This window comes from Aythya ferina (assembly GCF_964211825.1).
Source record: "Aythya ferina genome assembly, chromosome: W".
NCBI lineage: Eukaryota > Metazoa > Chordata > Aves > Anseriformes > Anatidae > Aythya > Aythya ferina.
Genome location: NC_140313.1, coordinates 15,051,123 through 15,078,191, shown reverse-complemented (window position 1 = coordinate 15,078,191; position 27,069 = coordinate 15,051,123). Strand labels below are relative to the sequence as shown.

Here is a 27,069-nt window from a genome sequence, read left to right as displayed (position 1 = left end):
ACCAGAAATGTTTAAAAAACACTTGCGTCCCGTTCTCATTTTGCCACCTCCAGCGATAGATTTTTACCACATGCTGTTCCCTAGTGGTGTTATCACGCTGACAACTCAAGATTTGAACATCGAATTGTCCTTTTGATTGTGCTCTTGCCATGGCTTTACACCCAGGTCCAAAGAATTCCTTAGATGAGCATTTCAGCCAAGTCCCATTTTTCAGCTGGACATGTGTAGCATTCCATTTTCCTTTACTTGCTGTACAGTTTATAGGTCTACATTCAGGATCAGTACATTCATATCCAGGGGACAGAGTCCATTTACAAATGCTTTCTCCCACCTTTACTGTCCCTGTTCTGTTTAAACAATATATACCTTTTTCTGATGAATACAATTGCCACGGGCCTTCTTCCTCTTTCCAGAATTGTGTTCCATTATGAACTTCACTTAAATTACTAACCCACCATTTAGGTTCAACTGGGCCAGCCACCCAAGGCCAACTTTCAGCTCCTCTTGGTTCCCCACAAACCCAGCAATTGCTAAGATTAAAAGTCTTAGCCACTTCCTCCCCCAGAATAAAAAAGTTATTCCCATGGCTCAATTGCCCTTGTAAGAATAGTACCAGGAAGTATAGCATCCTTCTCATCCTTCTACGTCGTCCAGGGGGGGTATGTAGGGGTGTGAGAAATGTCCTCAATCAAGGGGTTGGATCCACTTCCAGAATCTACTTAAACTGGTGTCACTGTTCAGCCTTCGAGGGTGGTTCAGCTCCTGGAAAACTAATTACAATAGGTTAAAAAAAACCTCTTACTGATTGATTCAAAGATCGAAGCTGAAATTCCTTTAAGTGGTATATTCTTTATTGCAGCGCTGGATGCACGGGGGATCTCTCCACCTATCGTGCATACCTAAAGCGGAAAGCAGTCTTGAATTTATACAATCAATCTATCAATATTCTACAAGCACCTATACATATACATTACCTATCCCCGCCTTCCCTCGCTTCTTATGCTAATTAGCCTTTTGGCACCTTGCGCCTGCGTAGAGCCTCCCAAGAATTGTGGGCAGGGGTCTTTGGGACGTGGGCAGGGGTCTTTGGGAGGAAGACCCCGAGTCTTCCTCACAGTGTACTTTTCACCTTTGGTCAGGAATCTGCTGAATTGGCAGGTTTCTTAATTGCAAGAGCTGGTTGTTGCTAATTCTTCCATTTGTTGTATCTTTATAATGAATTCCAATGTCCAGTTTTGAGATTTATAGTCCTTACGTTTGTTTCTCTGTCCGTCTGCCGCTTCCTTATCATGAGTTCCAGTGTCTTGTTTCGAGATATACAGTCCATGTCTGGGGATTGTCCTTGCCTCCCCAATGCCTCCCCAATACCTCCTTAATCAATCCCCCCTTTTCTTTTCCCATGCAAATTCTTTTGCATCAGATACTTTCATTATTTACAGTAACACAACAAAGCAGGCATCTAAACAACATGCACACAAATATTCCTAATACTACTAATGCGATTAGAGCAATGAACACTTGTTTCAACCATTGAAAATTGGGCAACCAGGAGGTTAACTTATTCCATATTTCACTAAAACTCCACGAAAGATCATCTTTACTGATATCATGTAGGATCCTTGTCTGCTTCCATATTTCTTCCAGGTCGGTAGAGATCCTTCCACTCTGATCTACATACATACAACAACTTGTGTTTATTACTGTACGGACTCCCCCTTGAGTGGCCAGTAACAAGTCTAGGGTCATCCGCTTTTGTAATACTACCTGTGATAAACTAGATATCTCTTCTTGTTGAGCCTTTATAGCATCCAGAATTTTGTTTTCTAACTTCTCTATAATTGCAGAAATATTAACTATTGCCTTTTCCAATTCACTCACTCCTAACCATGTGATAAACCATCACACAAAACTATGAAAAGGGGTGTGTCTCTCTACCATTGTATTGTTAATTTTTCATCTGATTCTCCAGATATGATTTCTCAAGTAACCTCGAGGCACTACATCATGTACTGTCATATTGGGGACTACCGCTCCAAGAGTGCAAGTTCCCTTCCAATTCTCAGGCAAGACCTTACAGGCTGTATCATTGCATAGCCAATACCACCCTTTTCCTTCTGGAACCATCCAGCTGGTTGAATTTGCCCAGCCGCTAGTCGTACCAATATCAATTGTTCGATTACAAGATGTCTGATTTCCCACATAAGTAGTATCCGTATTTATACAATCCTATTTCCCCATACCCCTAGGTGGGTTACACCTTTGTACACATACATAGTAAGATTCCAACAGCACAAAGCTATTCACTTCTAGTTCCAAAACTTCTTAATATTTTCAACCCCAAGATGTGTTTTCCCACAAATTAGTCCAAGATAAGTTTGCAGGCAACGGAATCCCGATTAACGATACACCCTTATTCCCATGCTGTGGCAGATGGGTGCATACCCAACAGTTCGTCTTATTAGTTACTTGAGAAATTGTTTGTATTAAGGTCAGGTGTAAGTTCTCATCCCAAGTTGCCCACCCCGAATCCAAGAACCGCACCCCTGCAATCATTAGGATCTGGAAAACCGTAATTTTGTTGGTCCAATTGGAGTGGTGGTCTATATCCTCGCTGGGACCTTCTTCACCCTTGAATTGTGGATCCAAGCTGCTTGCTTCTTAATCTTAATGGCGGTGTGTGTTGTCAGTAATACTTGGTATGGTTCCGTCCACTTTCCTTCCATTTTTCCTGTAGGGGTTGTCCTGAAAAAGTCTTTATATATATATAATCCCCGAGCTTAAAGGGGTGGATTGGTTGATCCAACCCTCTAGCCCTGGTCCCTAAAACAAATTTATGTACTTTATTTAATTGTTTCTGAAGTTCAGTTATATAAGCATATAAATATTCTGATCCTAACTGCATTAGGTCCTCTCCACTAAATAGAAATTGCTATGGCCTTCCATATAAGATTTTGAAGGGACTCAAATTCCCTTTTATTCTAGGTTTAACTCTAATTCCAAGTAATGCTAAAGGGAGGGATTGAGGCCATGACAAATTAGCTTCTTATCCAATTTTAGCTATTTATTGTTTAATTAAATGGTTCATTTTTTCTACCTGTCCACTTGCCTGTGGTCTATAAGGAGTATGCAGTTGCCAATCTATCTTTAGAATCTTACTTATCTGTTCTACCACTTGTGCACAAAAATGTGAAACTCTATCAGAAGACATTGCTACTAGAATCCCAAAGCATGGTATTATTTCATTTAACAAGACTTTAACCACTTCTCTTGCTTTGTTTGTTCGACAGGGAAAGGCTTCAGGCCTTCCTGAAAACGTGTCAGTCAGAACCAGTAATAATGATATCCCCCTTTTCTAGGGAGTTCTGAAAAATCAATTTGCCACTGTTGCCCCGAATAATTTCCTTTACCGATTATTCCAAATTTTATTCTATTCTTGGTATTGGGGTTATTGTGTAAGCAAATGCTACATTGTTGAGTTACTTGTTTTATCATATCGTCCCACTAATGTCTGACTCAGGCTCTTATGCAGTGTGCCAGCTCCCCAATGCGTTTTATTGTGTTCTGTAAGAACTATGGGCCATGTCAAACTAGAGGGTATTACTATGTGGTTATCTTTTAAATATACTCATCCATCTGATTTCATTTTACCTTTCAAATCTTCAATTAATTTTAAGTCTTCTTTTGTATAATTTGGATATAGTTTGGATTTTACCGTCTGGTATCAAAGACAATGCCTTCACCTCAGTTATTTCAGCTGCCTGCTTAGCCTCTGCCAATCGATTTCCAATTTCAAAATCGGTGTTCCCCTTTTGGTGTCCCTGACAATGCATGATAGCTACCTTTTCTGGTTGTTTTACAGCCTCTAACAATTTTAAAATTTCTTCAGCATACTTTGTGTTTTCACTGAGCGGTCAGCAATCCATGTTCTTTCCAAATTGCTCCATGAGCATGTACCACGCCGAATGTATATTTAGAATCTGTCCAAATATTTACCCTTTTTCCTGCTGCCAGTTCCAATGCTCTCGTGAGAGCAACTATCTCCGCCTTTTGAGCTGATGTTTCAGGGGGTAAAGGCTTAGACTCGATTACCTGCTGAGTAGTTGTTATAGCATATCCAGCTTTACGTTGTCTTTGCATAACAAAACTGCTCCCATCCGTGAACCAAGTTTCTTCCGCATCTTCCATGGGCTCCTCCTTAAGATCTGGTCGGCTGGAATACACAGTCTCTACAGTTTCTAAACAATCGTGAATCACAGGTTGTGCCGGAGCATCACTAAGAAAAGAGGCTAGATTCACAATATTAGTTATCACAATTTCCACGTCGTCCTGTTCTACCAATATTGCTTGATATTTCAAAATCATCAATTCTTGTTTAAGTTGTTTAAACACTTTTTGTGCTTCTCCAGTCCAGACTAAAACCAGTTTGACTGGTTAATCTTTATCAATTCACATAGAGGCTTTACCAACAGTCCATAATTATAAATCCAAAGGCGACACCAACCTGTCATTCCTAAAAAGGTTTGTAGCTCCTTTACCATTTGAGGTTCTGGAGTCTGGCAAATGACTTCCTTATGTTCAATTCCTAGTTCTCGTTGTCCTTCCGAAATTTCAAATCCCAGATAGGTCACACTTTATTGAGCCAGCTAGACTTTCTGTCAAGAGACTTGATATCTGTTTAAACCCAGAAAATTAAGACGACTTATAGTCCATTGAATACAACTCCCTTTAGTCTCAGTAGATATTAAGAGATCATGTACATATTGTAACAAAGCACCTTCAGTGTCCGGAGGCATCCATGTTTCGAGTTTCCTTGCTAATTGGTTTCCAAAAATAGTGGGGCTATTCTTGAATCCTTGAGGTAGTAATGTCTACGTAAGCTGCGTCTTTCTGCCTGAATCGGGATTTTCCCATTCAAAGGCGAATAGGTTTTGTCTTTCTGTGGCTAAGCCTAGGCAGAAGAAGGCGTCTTTTAAATCCAGTACGGTAAACCAGACTTGACTATTCTTTAATTTAGTCAGCAAAGTATAAGGGTTTGCCACTACTGGATGTATATCCTCAGTGATTTTATTTATGGCCCTCAAATCCTGAACTAGCCTATAGCTTTTTCATCTGCCTTTTTAATTGGCAATATGGGTGTATTGTATTCTGATTCGCATTCAATCAATAATCCATACTGTAAAAATTTATTAATTATCTCTTTAATTCCTTTCCTATCTTCTATCCTCAAAGGATATTACTTAACCTTAATGGGTTTCTCTCCTGGCTTTAATTTAATAATTATTAAGGTCACAGTTTTACCTCTTTCAGGGGTTTCAGTAGCCCAAACTCCTGGACATACTTGATCTGTGATCTCTAAAGGTATTTCACTTTTAGGGTCAGTTTGTATTAGTGCCAAGCTTAACACATTTGTTAGTTGTTCTTCTCCTATACTTAATTCCATTTTCCCTTTTTCAAAGACAATTTCTGCTCCTACTTGCTCTAATAAATCTCTACCTAAGAGTGCCCATGAGGAGCTAGGCATATATAAAACTCTGTGTATGCCCCATTGTTTCCCTAACTTGTACTTCAAAGGTTCACAAAAACAAGCCTTTTCGGTTACACCTTGTCCTGGTTTCAGTTAGAACAGAGTTAATTTTCTTCCTAGTAGCTGGTACAACGCTGTGTTTTGGCTTAGGATGAGAAGAGTGCTGATAACACCCCGATGTTTTAATTGTTGCAGAGCAGTGCTTATACCAAGCCAAGGACATCTCAGCCTTTTGCCCTGTCCTGCCAACAGGCAGGCTGGGGGTGCAGTAAGAGCTGGGAGGGGACAGACCCAGGACAGGTGACTCAAACCAGCCAGAGGGGTATTCCATAGCATCTGACGTCAGGCTAAACAATATATAGGGGTGGCTAGCCGGGGGGAGGGGGCCGGACTGCTCGGGGTTAGGCTGGGCATCGGTCAGCGGGTGGTGAGCAATTGCATTGTGCATCACTTGTTTGTACACATTATTAGTAGTGGTACTATTATCATCATTGTATTATTATTATTATTATTATTATTATTATTATTATTTTGTCTTATTAAACTGTCTTTATCTCAACTCACGGGCTTCACTTTCCATTTCTCTCCCCCGTCCCAGAGAGGGAGGGGGAGGGTGAGCGAAGAGCTGCGTGGTGTTTAGCTGCCGGCCGGGTTAAACCACAACACACCTTTTACCCTAACATAATAATTCTGTGAAGGCATTAATGCTTGATTTATAACTGAATACGTTGCCCCATATCAATAAGAAATTTCACTTCCATTCCTCCCCTAGCTTCATTATAACCAGTGGAGGATCCGCTAGGGTAGATTCCCCAGGTCCCCATTATTCCTGTTGAAATCAGGGGTCAATTACCCTAGGAAAAGGCTAGTCAATTTGTCCTCCGAAGCCAGGTCCAAACCATTTTGTTTTATTTATTTATTTATTTATTTTCAGTACATTTCAGAGTTGGTCTAAAAATTCCATAGGGGTTTCTTTTAGACCTTGTTGGAAGCATATTCTCAATTCCCAATTCATCCAGGTTTTAGTATTTACTTAACCGTTCATAATTTTCAGGATGATTTGGGTCTTAGCGGGGGTCGGTCAGGGGAATGCAATTGTCCACAGTTCCCTGAGCGGTCCCATCGGCAATCTGAGCTCGCACATGAACTCAGGTTGTTTTAAGAGTTAACTGCTTTTCTGTTTCTGTGACAACTCTCTCGGACCCATCATGGTCCCTTTGCCTTAAAGGGCTAACACCCGTGATTTTAAGATCTCTGCCTCGGGCAGAGGCAGAACTATTAACATTCCTACATCCTCTTTCCCTGCTCATTCAACTTCAAACACCTTTAACACTTTCAACAACCCTTTTAACACTTCCTTTATCTTTCTCCAGCCTGTACTTCTCTAATGCCAACATCAAAGGCTCAGTCAGGGGCCAACTTAATTCCGTACCTTTTCCCACCAAGATGCTAAAACATCAGTATACAACATTTCATCCTGTTCTGCTTCTCAAAAAACAACATTAACTGTAGCAAAATATTATAGTTTAAAGTTCCATTTAGGGGCCACTTTTCTCCACATTCCAGCTTATAAAGCGGCCACCACTGATTACGATATTTTATCAATGTTTTCCTGTTCACACTTCCACCGGCAGATCCTCCAATATCCTTCCAGTGACTTAAAACACATCCTAACACACTTTTCTTTAAAATTTCACTGCTTGTTTGCCCCCCCATTTTCCAGTTTACACTTTCAGAATACACATGTTACTTACAAAAGCGTATCACAAAACGTATCACTCACAAAAATACGGGCACGCAATATCTTTCAGTAGAGATGTCACAAAACTACTATTACCAGCAATATTGCTAAAATCACAATAACAATAGTCAGAGTCAAATTCCACATGCGATAAGTCAGAAAACCGAACTGTGTAACACCGTAACGATATCTCTCTTATAACAATGCCACGAACCTACTATTACCACCAGAAATATAGCCAAAATCACAGTAACAATAACCAAAGTTAAATACCATACTCCATGAGTCAGAAAACCGAAATAGACAACACAATTCCAGATGGACCTTAAAGCGAGCTCTTTCCTTAAGGTCCCCAAATATACTTATGGTGCTTACCACAAAGTATATACCAAACACTGCCTCGCAGAAGATCACCTTCTGACTTACAGACAGTTCCAGATACAGATGGACCCCAAGGTCCCCAGATATACTTGTGGTACTAACCACAAAGTATATACCAAATACTGTCCTGCAGAAGTCACCTTCCGACTTACTGGACAGTCCCAGATGACCAGTCTACCAGAAAACCAAACCAGAATAAAGAATATACTCACTTACAATGATGGGGTCCTTGTCTGCCTCCGCAGTGATCCGGTGAGTCGAGGAGTCCCTCCAGGAAATCCCGGGGGTACCCTAGGGAGTCCTGTCCCCAGCGAGTCCTGCGGTCCGGCAGAGAGGTCGTCCCATCTGGGGTGCCAGATTGATTCAAAGATCGAAGCTGAAATTCCTTTAAGTGGTATATTCTTTATTGCAGCGCTGGATGCACGGGGGATCTCTCCACCTATCGTGCATACCTAAAGCGGAAAGCAGTCTTGAATTTATACAATCAATCTATCAATATTCTACAAGCACCTATACATATACATTACCTATCCCCGCCTTCCCTCGCTTCTTATGCTAATTAGCCTTTTGGCACCTTGCGCCTGCGTAGAGCCTCCCAAGAATTGTGGGCAGGGGTCTTTGGGACGTGGGCAGGGGTCTTTGGGAGGAAGACCCCGAGTCTTCCTCACAGTGTACTTTTCACCTTTGGTCAGGAATCTGCTGAATTGGCAGGTTTCTTAATTGCAAGAGCTGGTTGTTGCTAATTCTTCCATTTGTTGTATCTTTATAATGAATTCCAATGTCCAGTTTTGAGATTTATAGTCCTTACGTTTGTTTCTCTGTCCGTCTGCCGCTTCCTTATCATGAGTTCCAGTGTCTTGTTTCGAGATATACAGTCCATGTCTGGGGATTGTCCTTGCCTCCCCAATGCCTCCCCAATACCTCCTTAATCAACATACATACATTTTTCATCTGCTCGCTTGTTTCTTTTTCTGGGACAGCTTGATTTCAGTGCGGGAGAAGTCCGGTCGAGGCCCTCACACTCGGCAGTCAATACCCGTAGGGGTTGCCTCCCTCGGTAGACTATACACACTATACACACCGCAGTGGAGAGTCCTGCCCCGGTCTTGCCTTCTCCCCTTTCTTCATTGCAGGCTTGTCCCTTTCTTCTGGTATTTCATGCAGAGCAGGCCCTATTTCCGGAACATTAGTTCCCCAGGAGCGGACTCAACCTTCCAGGTTTTGGGTATTTATTGGTCCTTTCACTCTGGATGCATGGGTCCAACCCCTTTCTGCTGTTCTCACAGCTGTTTCAGTGGTAAGTAAAACAAGATACGGTCCCTCCCACCGGGGTTGTAAGGATTCTTCTTTCCAAGTTTTTATTAAGACCTTATCCCCTGGTTGTATTTGATGGATGGTAAACCCTAAAGGTGGTGTCTGAACCAGTATTCCAATTTCTCTTAGTTCTTGCAACCTCTTCCCAATAGTAATTATATATTTCTGGATACTTCGATCCTCAACTACATTATCCCCCAGGGGCATTCCCTGTGAGTAAGGCATACCGTATAACATTTCATATGGTGATAATCCAGTCTCACTGTGTGATTTAGTTCTTATGTTTAAAAGTGCCAATGGTAAACATCGAGTCCAGGGCAATTGTGTCTCAATCATCAATTTAGCCAATTGCTGTTTTATTGTTTGATTCATTCTCTCTACTTTCCCTGAGCTTTGTGGGTGCCATGGAGTATGATATTCCCACTGAATACCTAATGATTGACATAATAATTTTATTATTTTAGAAGTAAAGTGTGTGCCTTGGTCAGAATCAATGTACTGGATTATCCCATATCTAGGTATCAGATGTTCCAATAAAATTTTTGTCACCGTTTGCGCCGTAGCTCGTGCCACAGGATAAGCTTCCACCCATTGTGTTAAATGATCAACAATTACCAATAAATACTTGATTCTCCCTACTTTAGGCAATTCAGTAAAATCAACTTGTACTCTCTCAAAAGGCCGATATGCTGTTTTTCTTCCTCCCGCTGCTGCCTGTCGAAATATTTTCTTATTTATTTTCTGACAAGTTAAACAACCTTGTGTGATTTGCTTTGCTATTTCAAAAACCCCTATACAACCAAATTGTTTAAGTAAGTGATTACTTAATGCTCTTGTACCCCAGTGTGTTTGGGTATGCAAACGTTCCAATATTTGTCTTGCATAAGCTTTTGGTAACATTTCTCGTCCATCTGGCAATGTCCATTTTCCTTGTTCTAATTTAGCACCTATTTTCTCCAATTTTGTTTGTTCTTCAGGAGTAAACTTCTTTTCTTCTTCTTGTTTTTCTTCTTCTTGTCTTACTTCTTCCTGTACTATATTAATTTTAGCAGCCTGAATTCTTAAAGCTGCTTCCTGAGCTTCTTTATCTGCTAGATTATTTCCCCTAGTGTGGTATTCCAATCCTTTCTGATGCCCTCTTACATGTACTACTGCTATTTCTTTAGGTTCCCTTAAAGCTTTTAAAATTTTCCTTATTAATTCTTGATGTATAAGATTCTTCCCTTGAGTATTAATTAAACCTCTTTCCTCCCAAATTTTTCCAAAGGTGTGAACCACTCCATACACATATTTAGAATCTGTATATATAGTTCCACTTTTTCCCTTTAATAGTTCCAGGGCCCTGTATAGGGCATACAGCTCACAAGCCTGAGCTGACCATGATGGACTCAGGGGGCCTGATTCCACAGATTCCAGGTGTTTATTAATTATGGCATACCCTGTTTTTCTTTTTCCCTCTACTACTCGAGAGGAACCGTCTATGAATAGTATCTCTCCCTTTTCTAATTCAGTATCTCTCAAATCGGGTCTCACTTTAGTCTGGGTCTCGATTACCTCCAAACAATTATGTTGTAGTTCCTCTGAGGGTTTTCCAAATAAAAATTGTGCTGGGCTCTGAGCAGAGGTTACCTTCAATTCTAAATCAGGGGAGTCAATTAGTATAGCTTCATACTTTAGGATCCGGCTGTCTGTTAACCATTTCTCCGCTCTCTGTTGTAAGACACTTCTGACATTGTGTGGAGTATACACTTTTAAGGGAGCACTAAAAGTAATCTTTCTCACTTCTTCTATCAATAATGCTGTAGCAACCAAGGCTTGAAGACAAGCAGGCCACCCCCTACTTACTGGATCAAGTAATTTAGAACAATACCCCACGGGTTTTTTAATTCCTGCCCAATCTTGAGTAAGGACTCCATATGCTGTCTGGTTTGATGTGTTCACAAAAAGATAAAAGGGTTTCTCTAGATCTGGGAGACTTAATACAGGTGCTTGTATTAATGCTTTTTTTATTTCTTCAAATTTTTGATCATCTTCTGTGGACCACTTGAATCGATTATCAATTAGTTTTTCATATAAAAATTTAACTTTTTCACTGTAGCCTTCAAGCCACGGTCTACAATATCCTAATAATCCCAATACTTGCCGAATTTCCTTTTTAGTTTGTGGGGGTCTTAAGGAGAGGATCCCAGATACCCTGTCAGGATCCAATTTCTTTTCTCCCCTGCTTAACCAGTGTCCTAAGTATTTTACCTCCTGTTCCACAAATTGTAACTTTGATCGGGACACTTTTAATCCCTTTTCCCCCAGAAAATTTAACAAATTAATAGTGGCTTTTCGGGTTCCTTCTTCAGTCTCTCCAGCTATTAACAAATCATCCACATATTGCAATAACTTTACCTCCCCAGGTAATGTAAAATCTTGTAGAACTTTTTCCAAAGTTTGTCCAAATAGATTCGGTGACTCAGTAAACCCTTGTGGTAGCACAGTCCACCTTAATTGTTGTTTTCGTCCTGTCTCCGGGTCTTCCCACTCGAAAGCAAAGTAATCCCTGGAATTTTCATCTAAAGGACAGGTCCAAAAAGCATCTTTCAGATCTATTACACTATACCAAGTATATTTGGGAGAGACATGACTCAGCAGGGTGTAAGGATTTGCTACCACAGGGAATTTAGTGATTGTTCGCTGATTTACAGCTCTCAGATCCTGTACCAGTCTGTATGACCCATCCGATTTCTTCACAGGGAGGATGGGTGTATTATGAGGTGACATACATGGTTCTAAAGTCCCTTCCTCCAAAAGTCTATCAACTATAGGTTTTAATCCCCTTCGACCCTCCATTGGTATAGGATATTGTTTAATTCGAATAGGACGATGTGGATCCATTATCTGAACATTTATGGGGTCCATTTCCATTTTTCCAATTTCTCCCTCCTTATACCACACTAAAGGGTTAATAACTTCTTCATCTTTTTGGGTTAAAGTGTATAATTTGATTTGCAATTTATCCCCTTGACTCTGAATGCTTAAGTTCAATTTTAAAATCAAATCCCTTCCTAGTAAATTGTACCCCGCTTCAGGAAGCAAAAGTAAATCATTAAGACAAATCTTTTGATCAGTTTCTATTTCCACATCTTTTAAAACAGGAACCTTAAAGGGCTCCCCTCTTGCCCCTATTACAGACATATAACTCTTCCCTTCTTTTATTCCCTCTGGGAGCTTTTGAATAGTGGATCTTTCAGCTCCTGTATCTACTAAAAATAGTACTTCTTCTTTATGGGGACCAATTAATAGTTTTATCAAGGGCTCTGTTGATGTTGAAGTCCCCAGAAGATATAGCCCCTGACACCCCTATTCTTCTTTAAACATTTTCTCGTCTTGTTCCCCCTTACGACAATTCTTCTGTAAATGTCCTCTTTTTTGACAATAGTAACAAGCGGGGATCGCTGAATTCCCTTGAGAAGGCTGACCTCTAGGGGTTTCTTCTATACTTCTTCTCTTCTCCCTCTCTCCTAACAAGGGCTTTTTCTGACTTTCTTTTACTGCTGCTACAAAGATCTTGGCTTTTGTTTTTTGTTTCTCCTCATCTCTCCTGACATATACTTTTTGCGCTTCTCTAAGTAACTCTTCTAATCCTCTCTCTTGCCAATTTTCTAACTTTTCCAATTTCTTTCTTATGTCCACCCAGGATTTGGCTACGAATTGTGTTCTAAGGAGTGCGGTTCCAATTGCTGTATTTGGATCGATCCCCGAATACATTTGTAAACTTTTCTTTAATCTCTCCAACCATTCTGTTGGAGATTCCTCTTTTCCTTGTTGTTCATTGAATGTTTTATTAATGTTTTTTCCTCGTGGAACCGCTTCTCTGATCCCTTGTATAATCATTGTTCTCAAATCTCTCATGTTTTGTCTTCCCTGGGGTTGCTGGTGATCCCAGTGGGGATCCACATTTGGCCATTTTTGATCTCCTGGGGGTCCAGCTTGATTTTGTCTTTCCCAAATCCTCATTCCAGCTTGCCTAATCATTCCCCTTTCCTCAACAGTAAATAAGATTGCTAAAATGGATTGTATTTCTTCCCAGGTATAAGTGTTAGGACCCAGGAATTGATCTAGTCTTTCGGCTACTCCGAGGGGGTCATTTAACAGAGTCCCCATTTCTTTCCTAAAAGATCTCACCTCTGTGGTGTTTAAAGGGACTGCCACGAACCCAAATCCTCCCTGATTGCCTCCAAGGGGTACTTCTCTTAATGGATATAGAGAGGTTTCTTCAGGTACGGCAGTCTTACTTCTTGTGCATGCAGCCGGAGGCAGGTCTAATTCTGGTGCTGTTTGTGGTGGAGGCAGGGACCATGGCTGCACTGCCGGAGAGATTACCAGAGGGGGAGCCGGGAGAGCCGGGAGTGTGTTATTAGGACCCAGAGGTGGTGGTGGTGGTGGTAAATTATCCAGCGGCTCCCATTCATCATTCTTTCTTTTTTCCTGCTTTTCCTCCCCTCCAGAATCCTCATTTGTTTTTAGTGCTAATATTGAGGCTGGACGTGGAGTCCCAATCCACAATTCTGCATACTCACTTTCTTCCTGACAGAAAGGCTCTTTTGAATTAACGTATATATTCAAAGCCTGACAAATCCAATCATCAAACGATCCAAAAACAGGCCAGAAAACACACGGTCTTAAAGGTTTTTTTGGCCATTCTATCATACAGTAATGAACCAATTTTAATTTATTTTTTCCTTTTCTGGGGCCCCTATTGTTCCAATTTCCAATCATTATTCCTAATGGACTTTCTGGTGGTATATCTGGTATTTCGCTCCCTTTCTGGTCCTTGGTCTTTGATTTTATCTGACCCATCTGGGAATTTTACTAGTGGCAATTCCCACAGCCCTTGGTTGCCCCGAGTGAGAGTGTCTTGCAGGGGGCTTAGGACCTATCACCCACCCACGTATCACTCCATTCACCAGCCCAGCCCCCCCGACAGGAGATTAGAACCAGTGAGAAAACAAAAAGACTTCTACGCCTCAGACTTTAGAAGCCTCAGTTACACTCTCACACACAAACACGGGCAACCGTACCTTTACCCAACCGGACGGTATCTTACGAATCAGTCGTCTTCGTCCAGAGTCCAACCGGACGGTATCCACAAGCGTCTTCATCTGGGATCGAACCAGACGGTATCCAAACGACTGTCGTCTTCATCCGGTCTGATCCCGGACACCGGAACCCAACCAGACGGTATCCAAACGACCCTGTCGTTTTCGTCCGGATCTTCGCGCGCAGAATTACGGGCACAAAAACACAGCCGGCAAGGGAGCTCAAAAAAAATCAAAATTCTTTGCTTACCTTTATTCAGGTTCAGGATGGCATTAGTCCCGATCTGACTCAAACAGGAGCCACCAAATGGTGGGGCGCCCCTCCTAGATTAAATCAGAATTCAGGAACTATAGCCATCCCGGACGAGCCCACAAATTGTTATAAATGGCTCAGGATTCAAATTAGAATTAAATGAAAAATAGGATTTATTAAAGGATATAAAGGAATAGAGGTAAGCAAACAGCGCTGGGTGCACCAGGAGTCTCTGCTCCACCAGGATGCACACCAATTACATCAAGCAACTGATTTTTATGCTCCTAGACTAATACATATTCATTACTACTTCTAAAAAAAATAGATTATTAAAATTAGCTTCCGGGGTGCAGTCCCTCCTACTGGAGCATGCGCAGTCTCCTCTGGGGTCTCTTCTGGGGGTCTCTAGGGGTCTTCCATGCTGAAGGCTCGCAGTCTTCCTCTTCCCCTTTGTACTTACTGGGCACCATCCCAAGTTTACGGAACACCTTCTTCAAAACACCTTCTTCAAATCTTGTCTCCCAGCCGCCTTTCAGCTTCTTTCTCGGCCCCCCCCTAACCAGATACCAAAGATCCACATAGTATCCCATAACAGTCACTAGTTGTTATCAGTTGTTCTGAAACTCCCAGACACACGGGTAATTAAAACATTCTTCCCCAGCCATTCACAGACACATCTATAGCAGTGTTAGAAATAGAAGTCCGGAATAACAAAAGCAAACAGGTTCATAAATTTAAGAAGTGATAAATTGGCTAGAATGAGGAATGAGGGGGAGACTGGGACACACTGCAGCTGTGGTTCAAGCATTGAATTGCCAGGGCAGGGCCCAGAGGCAGACAGGATTCAAACATTTCAAACAGAATTGTTCTTTATGGACACGAATTGTTAAAACATTCCTCACATTAAGGTGCAATATTCTTCATCGCGTGTCACGGGGGATGACAGATATATAATGCCATGATTATTACAATACCAACAAATAGTTGTTTGAGTCAATTCTATTCAGGTAATCACGAAATTAGCTTCTCCCAAATGTTTCTAAATCCCCAGGAAGTGTCATGTTGAGCTGCTCTATGTAGGATCTTGCTGTGTTGTTTTTTTTTTCCCCAAATATTTTTTTAGATCAGTCAAATTCGTCCCATTTGATCTACATATATACAGCAACTAGTAATAATTACAGTGCACGCTCGTCCTTATGAGGTTATTAATAAATCTATTTGATTCTAGAGTACTATTTTTGCAAACCTATCAAACTTATGTTCTAGATCTTCAATATATTTACAATATTTTTGGATTTTGAAATACTTACAATAGCGTTTTCTAATTCACTCACCCCTAACCAAGGTAAAAAACACCTTGCAAAACTGTGAAATGCTAGAGAATTTTACTAGAGGATTATCTGGAGTCCGCTTAATTCTGCGTGTGGTCTCAAGGGGGCTTTGGCTTTGTGGGTCTTCAATAATAGTTATATTTGGAATTATTGCCTCCAGGGTGCAAGCTCCCTTCCATCCTAGGGACAACACCTTCCTGGCTTTATTGCCATATAGCCAGTACTACCCCTTGCCATTCAGGATAGGCCATCCGGTTACAGCATTCTCATGTTGTATCTGGTGTGCATTATGTATATTAGCATTCCCGTGACTACCATATTCAGTACAGTATGGATTATTCCCTACTTCATGGATATTTCCACACCCAGGGTCAGTAATATTGCTCCCCGAGTTTTCTATCAATGTTGTTTAAAAAGCACCTTTGATAACACAGTATATTGTAGCCAGGATTGTGTGTAGGGTACTCAACTTCAAAATCTGTTCCTTCCTGGGACTGTGTATGATCTGTCATTTTTATAAATCTAGAGGATCCAGACACAGTTGCTGATGGAAATAGCAATCAGGGTCAAGGCCTTTTCAGTCTTTCTAGGCATCTGGGTGCAAATCCAACAATTATTTTGAGATAAAACTCGAGAGATGTTCTGGATTAACTGGAAATGCAGATTTTTCCTTCCATCCTATCACTAATCCATTGGGAACAGGTATTACTAAGATAAACTTAAAATACATCCTTTCTATATATCTATATACACCCCTATAATAAAGAAATAATAATTAAGAAAAACAATAAAAATCACAAACTAATAAGGATTCTTCTGGTGGGGATTAAACACTCAACTTTCTTTTTCTCTCACTTTCAGAGAGTGTTCCCTGGAAACACTCCAATTCTGTGTAATTCAATCCCTTTTACTTATTAATTCATTAAGAATTATTCTAAGGAGAAGTTAAAGGTTTACAATAGATAGTTTTAACAGTTTCAACATTAGAAGTCTTTGATAATGCAGTCTCTCTGGCATCAGGGTTAACTGATGCTTTTACCCAGGTATGAGTCCACCCTTTCTCAGTGGTTCTTACTGTCGTCTCAGTAGTCAGGAGCACTTGGAACAGTCCGTCCCACTCAGGTTGCAGTTTCAGTTCTCTCCATGCTTCCAGAAGAGGAAGGATGCGAAGGAATGTGAAATTTCCACTTAATTCCTAGAGTCCACATTAGCCCTTGCAATATTTCTGACATAAAGTGATTTATTTGATCAGAGTCAATATTTTCAACAATTCCATACTTGGGAGTTATTTGTTCTAGAATTACTTTAGTGCCAATGTTCGCAGTAGCAGATACTGAAGGGGAAGCTTCCACCCACCCTGAAAAATGATCGACCAAGACTAATAAGTATTTAAATCTACCTACTCTAAGGAGTTCTGTAAAACCTACCTATACATTTTGGAAGCATTGAATTCCTGGTTCTTGCCCCCCTTTGGGCTGACTGCGGATAATTTTCCTGTTTACTTTTTGACATACTACACAACTCCTGCATACTTGTTCAGCCAGAGTATATATATTTGTAATAAATGACTGAGTCACAAATAGGATTCCAATCAAAGTTTACAATTTATTAAACGAATAGAGGCAAGCAAACAGCACTGGGTGCGCCGGGAGTCTCTGCTCCACCAAGACGCACACAAGTTACATCAGGCGGCTGGTTTTTATGCTCCTAGGCTAATACATTTTCATTACTACTTCTTGTATCTTATGAATAGCAAACCCCAGTGCGACATTTTGTGCTAAAATTCCCTTTTCCCTTAATTGTTGTAGTTGTTTCCCTGTCATGTTCACATATTTCTGGCTTTCGTAATTCTCTATCAAATAATAATTCAATGTCATTCCTTGGGAATACGGCATTCCATATAACATCTCATAAGGTGAGATACCCGTTTCACTATGGGGCATAGTCCTAATATTCAATAATGCCAATGGCAAACATTTTATCCAAGACAGTTGTGTTTCAATCATTAATTTAGCCAGTTGTTGTTTAATCATTTGATTCATTCTCTCAACTCATCCTGAACTTTGTGGATGCCATGGAGTATGGTATTCCCATTTAATGCCTAGGGCTGTGGTTAAGTCCGTAACACCTTAGATGTGAAGTGCATCCTCTGGTCATAGTACCAGTGGACCTGCTAGGGTAGAAGTCCCAGGTCCCTGTCATTCCTGCCTGCAGCCCAAGACAATTTCTTTCTGATATCAGGGGCTGATTGCCCTAGAAAGAGGCTAGCCAATTGCCTCTGTTTGTATTCCGAAGCCAGGTCCATATTCTTTTTGTTTGTTTTTGTTTTGTTTTGTTTTGTTTTCCACTGCATTTCAAAGTTGGTCCAAAATTCCATAGGGGTTTCTTTTGGACCTTGTCGGAACAGATTCTCAATTCCCAATTTAACCATATTTTGGTATTTACCATTTATTATTTCCAGGGTGATTATGGTCTCAGTGGGGGGTCCATCAGGGGAATGCAATCGTCGACAGTTCCCTGAGCGGTCCCATTGGCAATCTGAGTTCACTCATAAACTCAAGTTGTTTTAAGAGTTAGCTGCTTTTCTGTTTCCATGACAACTCTCTTGGACCCATCACAGTCCCTCTGCCCCAGAGGGCTCACACCCGTGATTTTGAGATCTCAGCCTCTGGTTGAGGCAGAACTATTAACATTCCTACATCCTCTTTCCCTGCTCATTCAACTTCAAACAGCTCTGTGTTGTGGTTTAACCCCGCCATAATATAGCCCGTAATATTGTATTATTAACACAGTAGTTAACAGTTATTCTGAACCATCCCCCCAGATATCAGAGACTCAAGGTTTACCCTTCAAGCCCTCTATTGATACGAATTGCTGAAACATTCCTTACATATTCCTACACAAACTTATTTCCATAGCACAGCGTCACACATTGTTTGAATTCCCCAATGACTCTCTTGACGTAAAACAGTTAATATTTGCCTCATTAGCACTTTATTCAGTATTTCTCTCCCATTAGGGAATATCTGTTTTCCTTTGCACTTTGCGACTCCTAATTCCTTAAAAACTTCTGTCTCTTAAAACTTTTACTTCTTTTTAGTTTTGGGTAGGGGTAGCTCAACAATTCCCTGAATCCTCTCTGAATCCTCTCTGGATTTATTCTTTGTTCCCCCTCAGACACTAGATGCCCTAAATACTTGACTTCTCCTTCTATGTATTGTAATTTATTTTCCCAATACTTTCAAGCCATGTTTTCCCAGAAAGTCAAATAGCTTGTTAGTGGCTTCCTTCACAACTGTTTTCTCCTGTCCTGACAATAAAAGATCATCCACATACTGTAACAGTAACACCTCCTGGCTTTGGTTGGATTTACTCCAAAATTTGTTCTAGAACTTGTCCAAATAAATCAGTGGCCCTGTAAACCCCTGAGGTAAAATTGCCCATCTGCATTGCTGCTTCCGCCCCATTTCAGGGTCTTTCCACTCAAAGGCAAATATACCTTTGCTCTCAGGGTCTGAGAGTACCCCATTAATAACACCGTTATTCCAGCCTAACAATTTACTATTTGAATGCCCAATTTCATTATCAAATCCCTTCCCAACAAGTTAGTCCATGCCTCGGGTACATACAATAATTGCCCAGTGATCATTCTATCCCTAGTCTCAGCTTGGTGTCCCCAAAAAGCAGTACTGTTATCCCAGTCCCTTCTACCCCCATCACATTTAGGGTTTCATTAGTTAATTTAAGCTGTTATAAATGAAGTCTCAACTCAATCTGAATTTAGTAATATTTATAAAAGAAATATTCATAAAAAGTATAAAAGGCAAGTAAACAGTGCTGGGTGTGCGGGGAGTCTACGCTCCACCAACATGCACACACGAAAATCAAACATTCTAAACATATAGAACATGGCTTTTACATACTAAACCCAAGTATGTCTATACATATGTAAAATCAGAAAAGGTAACAAACAGTCCTTTAAGTTCCATGACCTAACAGCCTCCATTTTCCATTCCTTTTCTTGATTACAAACAAGTCTCCATTTTCCATTCCTTCTGAACAATATGTCTTGCTTTAAGTTGTCAAGCAACTTGGTCTTCAGGCCTTATGTATCCCATTCTTCCCGGATCGAAGAAAAGCATATCCATCTCCTTTTCAAGGCCAATAGGCCTGGGTCAAAAGGCACGTCCAGGTCACCAGGGGGCGGAACAGCAAAAGCCTTTGATGGCTGTAGCAGCAGAGGGGCTGATGGCGTAGCAGTCGGATCAGTAAAGGAGCCCGCAGCTCCCTCACTGTCTGGCAAACCACACGTTTGTGATTGTGGCTCCACATGGCTCTTTAAGGCCTCAGAGATTGCTCACCAGGTGCCGAGTGTTATATGTTGCCCCCTTTATTAATTTTCAGAGAGCATTGTATTAATCATATAAAGGAATTTATTGAGTAAGCAAACAGCAAGCAAAACAGAGCTGGACAGCCGGGGAGTCTCTTTGTCTTGACCAGCCCCGGGAGTCCAATCTGAAGCAATAGTTTTGCATCCCCAGTAAGCACAGTAATAATGACCGGGGTAATTACAGTAGCCCCTTCCTGGGTTAGAACTTGGGCAAAGATAGTAGCTTGTTACATTCAGACACAGACCGTTGGTAGTTATCATTTCACATAAAGTAGTATGGAAACTTGGTGCGCCGGCTGTAGTGACAGTTTCGAGGACGGTTTGATCTTCCCATCTAATTAAACTCCACTTGTTGGGTTGATGGGGGTGCGCGGATCCATGGCTTACCAAGGTCGTAATAATGACTCCCATGTATTGCAAGAGGTGGCCAAAACCCATTCCTCAAGGTGCTTCTAAACTGGCCTTGTTCAGCCTCTTTAGTACTTCCCCACCGTTTTACTCCTCTGCCTCGCTCGTCAGTTCGGTTGCAGCGAACTACAAGGTATCGATTCTTCTTGGCAGCAGCAGTATTCTTCAGGGGAATCGAGAAATTATTTGCACCCATTTCAAAGAACTAGATAAATAGGGCTTCCATCCCCTCCCACAATACACAGCCAGCACACAATACTTATCGAGTTCATCTCAGTGTCAGCGTCAAGTCCTCGGGACCTGGGGCTACTTCCCACTTATCCTCATGGACTGGTCCTTTCACGCGGCTGGCATGAGTCCACCCCTTCTCTGCTGTCCGGACGGCCGTTTCTGTGGTAAGCAAAACAACATAGGGGCCTTCCCATTGTGTTGTTAAAGACGTCTCTTTCCAAGTCTTAATTAGAACCTTGTCCCCAGGTTGTATCTTATGAATTGCTATATCTAACGGAGGGCGTTGTGCTACCAAACCTTTTGCTTGTAACTCCTTCTGTCGGTTCATGAGTTGCATTAAATAGGGTCTTAACTGGGCATCCTGTAATTGAGGGTGATCAAGTGGCAATTCCAAGTCATAGGGCATACCATATAGCATTTCAAAAGGAGAAATTCCTACATCGGTTCTGGGCTGTGTCCATATGTTTAACAGCATGAGAGGTAAACATTTTACCCAAGAGGCTTTTGTTTCCAGCATAAGTTTTATTAGTTGTTTCTTAATTTCACCATTCATTCGCTCTACCTTTCCAGAACTTTGGGGATGCCACGGAGTGTGGTATTCCCAACTTGTTCCTAGAGCTTTCATAGTCTCTCAAGACACTTTGGAGACAAAATGAGGGCCTCAGTCAGAGTCAATTGTTTCTATAATTTCGTATCTAGGAATAATATTCTCAAGTAATATTTTTACCACAGTTTGAGCCGTGGCCCTTGCCATCAGGAAAGCTTCAACGAAATGTGTAAGATGATCTACAATCACTAATAGATATTTGTACCTCCCTGTTTTTGGGAGCTCTGTAAAGTCCAATTGAATTTTAGTGAAAGGTCGGTGAGCCAATTCCTGACCTCCCAATACTTTTTCTCTCATGTGTTGGGCGTTTACCTTTCTGCAAGTTAAACAATCATTTACAATTCATTTTGCTATATTATAAATTCCAATGCACATGTACTTTATTGCAAATTGATCCACCAATGCTTGAGTTCCCCAGTGGGTGTTTTCGTGAAACCTTTGTAATACCCTCAAAGCTGCAGATTTCGAAAGCATTTCCCGTCCATCAGGCAGCACCCATTTGCCCTTATCTGTTTCTTTTATCCCCATTTGGATCATTTTGCTCTTTTCTTGTAATGTGAAGCTAAGCAGGGTTTCTCTTTTAGCCTCCTGGTCTGCAAATTGTTCCCTCTGATCTGAGGGGTGAGGCCTTGCTGATGTCCTTTAACAGCAATTTCTTTGGGTCCTCTGATGGCCTGTAAGACTTGGGTAATCAGTTCTTGGTGTACCAATCCCTTTCCCTGTGAGTTGATGAGCCCTTGCTCTTCCCATATTTTATCAAATGTGTGTACTACCCCAAAAGCATATTTAGAATCTGTATATATTGTGCCACTTTTGTCCTTTAACAGTCTTAAGGCCCGTAATATAGCATACAATTCGCAGGCCTGAGCAGACCAACTTGGACTCAAAGGTCCGGATTCAATTATTTCAAAAGTTTTTCCATTTACCAATGCATATCCCGATTTTTGCTTCCCCTCCGCTACTCGTGAGGAACCATCTACATAGATTTGTTCCCCTGTTAGCAATTCCACTTCCTCTAAATCAGGTCTTAATTTTGTTTGTTCCTCTGTATTTCGGAGACAGTCATGTTCTAGGGGCTCATTCGGTTCCCCATAGAGAAACTGAGCTGGATTCTGCAGAGAAGTTGTTTCTAATGACAGTTTTGGGGAGGAGATTAAAATTCCTTCATATTTTAGTAGCCTAGCATCGGTAATCCATTTTTCTGCTTTTTGCTGTAGTACTCCCTGGATATTGTGCGGGGATATTACTTTGATCTCTCCTCCAAAGGTAATTTTCTGTGCTTCTTCTACTAATAAAGCAGCTGCTACTATTACCTGTAAACAACTTGGCCAGCCCTGACTAACCAGGTCCAGCAATTTAGACAGATAAGCCACAGGCTTTTTACTCCCTGCCCATTCTTGGGCTAATACTCCATATGCAGTGCCCTCAGTGCTGTTTACAAATAAGAAAAACGGTCTCCTCAAATCCGGAAGACTCAACACTGGAGGGTGTGCTAAATCTTCTTTCAATTTTTCTAATTGTTTTTCACCTTCTTTGGTCCATTTTAGCAACCCGTCCTTAGTCAATATATTATAGAGAAATTTAACTTTGCTGCTGTAATCTTCAATCCATTGTCTACAATAGCCAGTCAACCCTAATAATTGTCGTACCTGTCTCTTAGTTCGTGGGGTCGTTAAAGCCAATATCCCACTGATTCTGTCTGGGTCCAATTTCTTAGTTCCCTTACTTAGTCGGTGGCCCAAGTATTTTACCTCTTGTTCTACAAACTGCAGCTTCGATTTTGAGACTTTCAGTCCCTGCAGGCTCAGAAAGTTCAACAACTGTATGCTGGCCTGCCTAACAGCATCTTTGTCCCTCCCTGCTAATAACAAGTCATCTACATACTGTACTAATGTTACTCCTGGTGGCCTATCATAATTTTGTAAAATTTGCTCCAGGGCTTGTCCAAATAAATTAGGTGATTCAGTGAATCCTTGAGGAAGGACAGTCCACCGTAACTGTTGCTTTCGGTGGGTATCTGGGTCTTCCCATTCAAAGGCAAAATAATCCCTACTACCTTCCTCCAGAGGACATGCCCAAAATGCATCCTTTAAATCCACTACGCTATACCACTGGTCATCTGGGTGCAATTGGCCTAATAGGGTATGGGGATTTGCCACAACAGGAAATCTGGTCATGGTTCCCTTATTAATTTCTCTTAGATCATGTACCAATCTATATTTGCCATCTTTCTTTTTTACTGGTAATATTGGAGTGTTAAAGGGGGACATACAAGGTTCTAGCAACCCTTGTAATAACCTTTGAATTTCAGGCTTTAACCTTCGTCTGCCTTCCTCAGACAGGGGGTATTGTTTAATTCTCATTGGTACACCTGGGATGGTTATAGTTACCTTAAAGGGCTTAATATTTAATCTTCCTACACTTTCTGGAGTGTACCAAACTTCAGGATTTACACTTTGCTCATCCTCCGCTCTCAGAGGACACAACCTAATTTTCAGTTCTTTATCTACTACCTCTAAGCTTATACCCAATTCTATTATTAAGTCTCTACCTAACAAATTGTATTCTGCCTCAGGTACTAAGAGTAAGGATCCCACCCCTAATTTAGAATCTGATTCGATTAACACTTCTTTAATAATAGGGACCCCGAAGGGTTCCCCTTTTGCCCCAATTACTTGAACCTTTTCTGTCGAGATTTCACATCCTAAAGGCAAATTTTGGACTGTAGATCTTTCAGCCCCTGTATCTATGAGGAACTCGATTTCCTCGTGCTGGGGCCTATTTTTAACTTTATCAAGGGCTCATTTTTCTTTCGGGTCCCCAGCAAATAGAGCCCCTGACACCCCTAGTCTTCCTTAAACATCTTCTCATCCTCTATTCTTCGTTGACACTCTTTCTTCATATGACCTTTCTTATTGCAGTAAAAACAAGTCACATCCCTCAATCCACGTCCTGTCACCTTTCCTTCTCCCTCTAGTTTTTGGCGAACCATCCTCAACCCTTTTCTATATTCAACTCCTCTCTGCCCTTCCCGCATTGCGGCCACCATTATTCGTGCTTGTTTCTTTTCCTTTTCATCTTCCCTTCTTACATGCACTTTCTGTGCCTCCCTTAACAATTCGTCTAGACCCCGGTCTTGCCAGTCCTCTATTTTCTCCAATTTTTTTCCTAATGTCTGTCCAAGACTTTGCCACAAACTGAGTTTTTAACAAGGCCTCTCCCACAGGGGTTCCTGGATCTAGTCCTGAGTAAAGTTGTAGGCTTTTGCGTAATCTTTTCAACCATTCTGTCGGGGTTTCATCTTTTTTTTGTTGCTCATTAAAGGCCTTATTAATGTTTTGCCCTCTCGGGACTGACTTCCTAATTCCCTGAATGATAATGGTCCTAAGATCCTTCATATGGCCACGGTGTATAGGGTCCTGATTATCCCAATTGGGCCTCTGTAATGGCCATTTAACATCTGCTGCCGGACCTTGCTGGTGTTGCTGATCCCAAATTCGCATTCCAGCCCTTCTAATCATTCCTTTCTCTTCTGATGTAAATAATATCCCTAAAATAGATTGCATCTCTTCCCAGGTGTAGATATTGGGCCCTAAGAACTGATCTACCCGTTCCGCCACCCCTAAGGGGTCCTCCAGTAGGTTTCCCATCTCTTTCTTAAATTCTCGGACATCCCCGGAGTTAAATGGGGACGGCCACATATCCCATACCTGGTTGTGGTCCTCCCATTGCTATTTCCCTTAGTGGATACAACCCCCCTTCGTTTCTAAGCTGCTGTCTTCTGGCCTGACTTCTAGTCACTGGTTCCCGAGCACTAGAGTCAGAGTTGCTATCAGTCTCCCCGGGGTTGCGGGTTAGGAGGCCTGGGAGTTGGAGGGGCTGTAGGTGGAGGTGGTGGAATATAGGGAGGCGGTGGGGCTGGGATCTCTAATTCTTGTTTTTTCTTACGCCTCCCATCCCCTCCTTTTTCTTTTAGAGGATATAAATTGGCTCGAGTTTCCGAGCTGATCCACAAATGTGCATACTCACTTTCTTCCAAACTAAAAGGTTTCTTTGAGTTCACATAAATATTTAGGGCCTGACAAACCCAATCTTCAAAAGACCCAAATACAGGCCAGTAAAGGTGATCTCCTCTAATCGGTTTACCGCCCCAAACTTCAACACAATAATGTATCATTTTACTTTATTCCTACCCTGCCTAGAAGGGGAATTATCCCAATTTTTAATCATTAATCCCAAGGGACTATCTGGAGGAATAGGGGGTAACCTAACATCAGACGTTACCCCACCCATGGGACCAGAAGGCTTACTCTTCTTCTGTCCCATCTTCTGGAGCACCTTCACACACACACACACAAATCGCTTCCCCCTTTTCGTGGCCCAGTCCCTTGCGGGATGTGGGAACCGCACTACCGAGGGGTCCGCACTCGCTTCGTCCTGCTGGATGTCTCACAACGCCACGCTCCGTGGTACCCAACCCCAACCGAACGGATCACCGGCCTATACTTACTCACTCCTGAGTCTTCGTTCGGTGTTCGTGCACAAAGATTACTAGGGGTTGCTGGCTTTATTTGCTTGCTGCTGAATTTAGGATTAATCAGTGAAGGATTTGAATGAAAGTAGTCCTAGCGAAGACCTCTGAAATCAGCGGGGCGCCCCCTTTGAAGGGTTTTTCAATCAAATTGCCTTCATCCAAGTCACAGCACCAAATTTGTTATATGTTGCCCCCTTTATTAATTTTCAGAGAGCATTGTACTAATCATATAAAGGAATTTATTGAGTAAGCAAACAGCAAGCAAAACAGAGCTGGGCGACCGGGGAGTCTCTGCTCCACCAACAGCGTGCGCCTCACCCCCACCAGAGTCCCCTTTTATAGCTTGGTAGTTCCGGAAATACGCAGCACATCCGGGTATGTTCTGCGGCTGTGCGCACTGTTGCTAGGGGGTCATCTCAGTCCCTCTGGTGGTCGTAAAGATGAAGGCCGTAGTCTTCCTCTGCATTGTGGCTCACTTCTTTTTCCTGCCATAGTCTTCCTCTGCATTGTGGCTCAACTTCTTTTTCCTTATTTGGTCATGTTTGTTCCCCATAGAGCAAGGAAGTTGCTACACCGGTTTAACAACCCGCAGTTGACAATATCTAGTCAGGCGTTTCACAGTTCCTTATCTCAGTGTCCTGGTTCTGCTCGAGTGGGCAGCCAAGCTCCACTACAGCCGCTCTCTCACTCCCCCTCCTCAAAGAGGAAAGGGCTCAAAGGTTGAGATAAGGACGAGAAGATCACGCAGTAATTATTGTAACGGGCAAAACAGACTCGGCATAGGGAGATAGTAAGATTTATTGCTTATTACTAACAAGCTAGAGAAGTGAGAAACAAAGGAAAGAAACCAAAAGCACCTTCCCCCCCCATCCACCCTCTTCCACCTCCTCCCCCCGAGTGACGCAGGTGTGGGAATAGAAATGTTGTTTTTGCAGAGTTACATTGTTTGGAAGGAGGGAATGTGGTACTGAGATATGCTTACAGTGATAAGAAAGTTTAGCAGGCGACCTTGTAAAATGCAGACAATCAGACTCCTTAGGACAATTAGGTGAAAATCATGGTGTCAAGTCAAGTCAGATAAGTGAAGAAACATTACCACTTCAAGCAGTAAAAATGTCAAAAGAAATTTGAAATTTAACAGGCCGGCGACTGAAAGCCATGCATTGTTTGTGAAGCATCAGATAGATTGTGAATCTGGATTACCCACTCAGTGGGGAAACAGGGGAGGGTCCTGCCATCAAAAGGTATATAAACTGTGTTTTGGAACT

The 27,069-nt window shown here is 41.7% G+C and overlaps 1 long non-coding RNA gene across 1 annotated transcript; it reads right to left on the bottom strand.

Moving 5' to 3' along the window:
* Nucleotides 1-17,211: 17,211 nt before the first annotated feature.
* Nucleotides 17,212-26,633, bottom strand: LOC311426396. Its single transcript, XR_014686705.1, has 2 exons — nucleotides 25,778-26,633; nucleotides 17,212-20,819 (listed from the first exon to the last, which is right to left on the bottom strand). It is a non-coding gene; the product is annotated as an uncharacterized lncRNA (long non-coding RNA).
* Nucleotides 26,634-27,069: the final 436 nt, after the last annotated feature.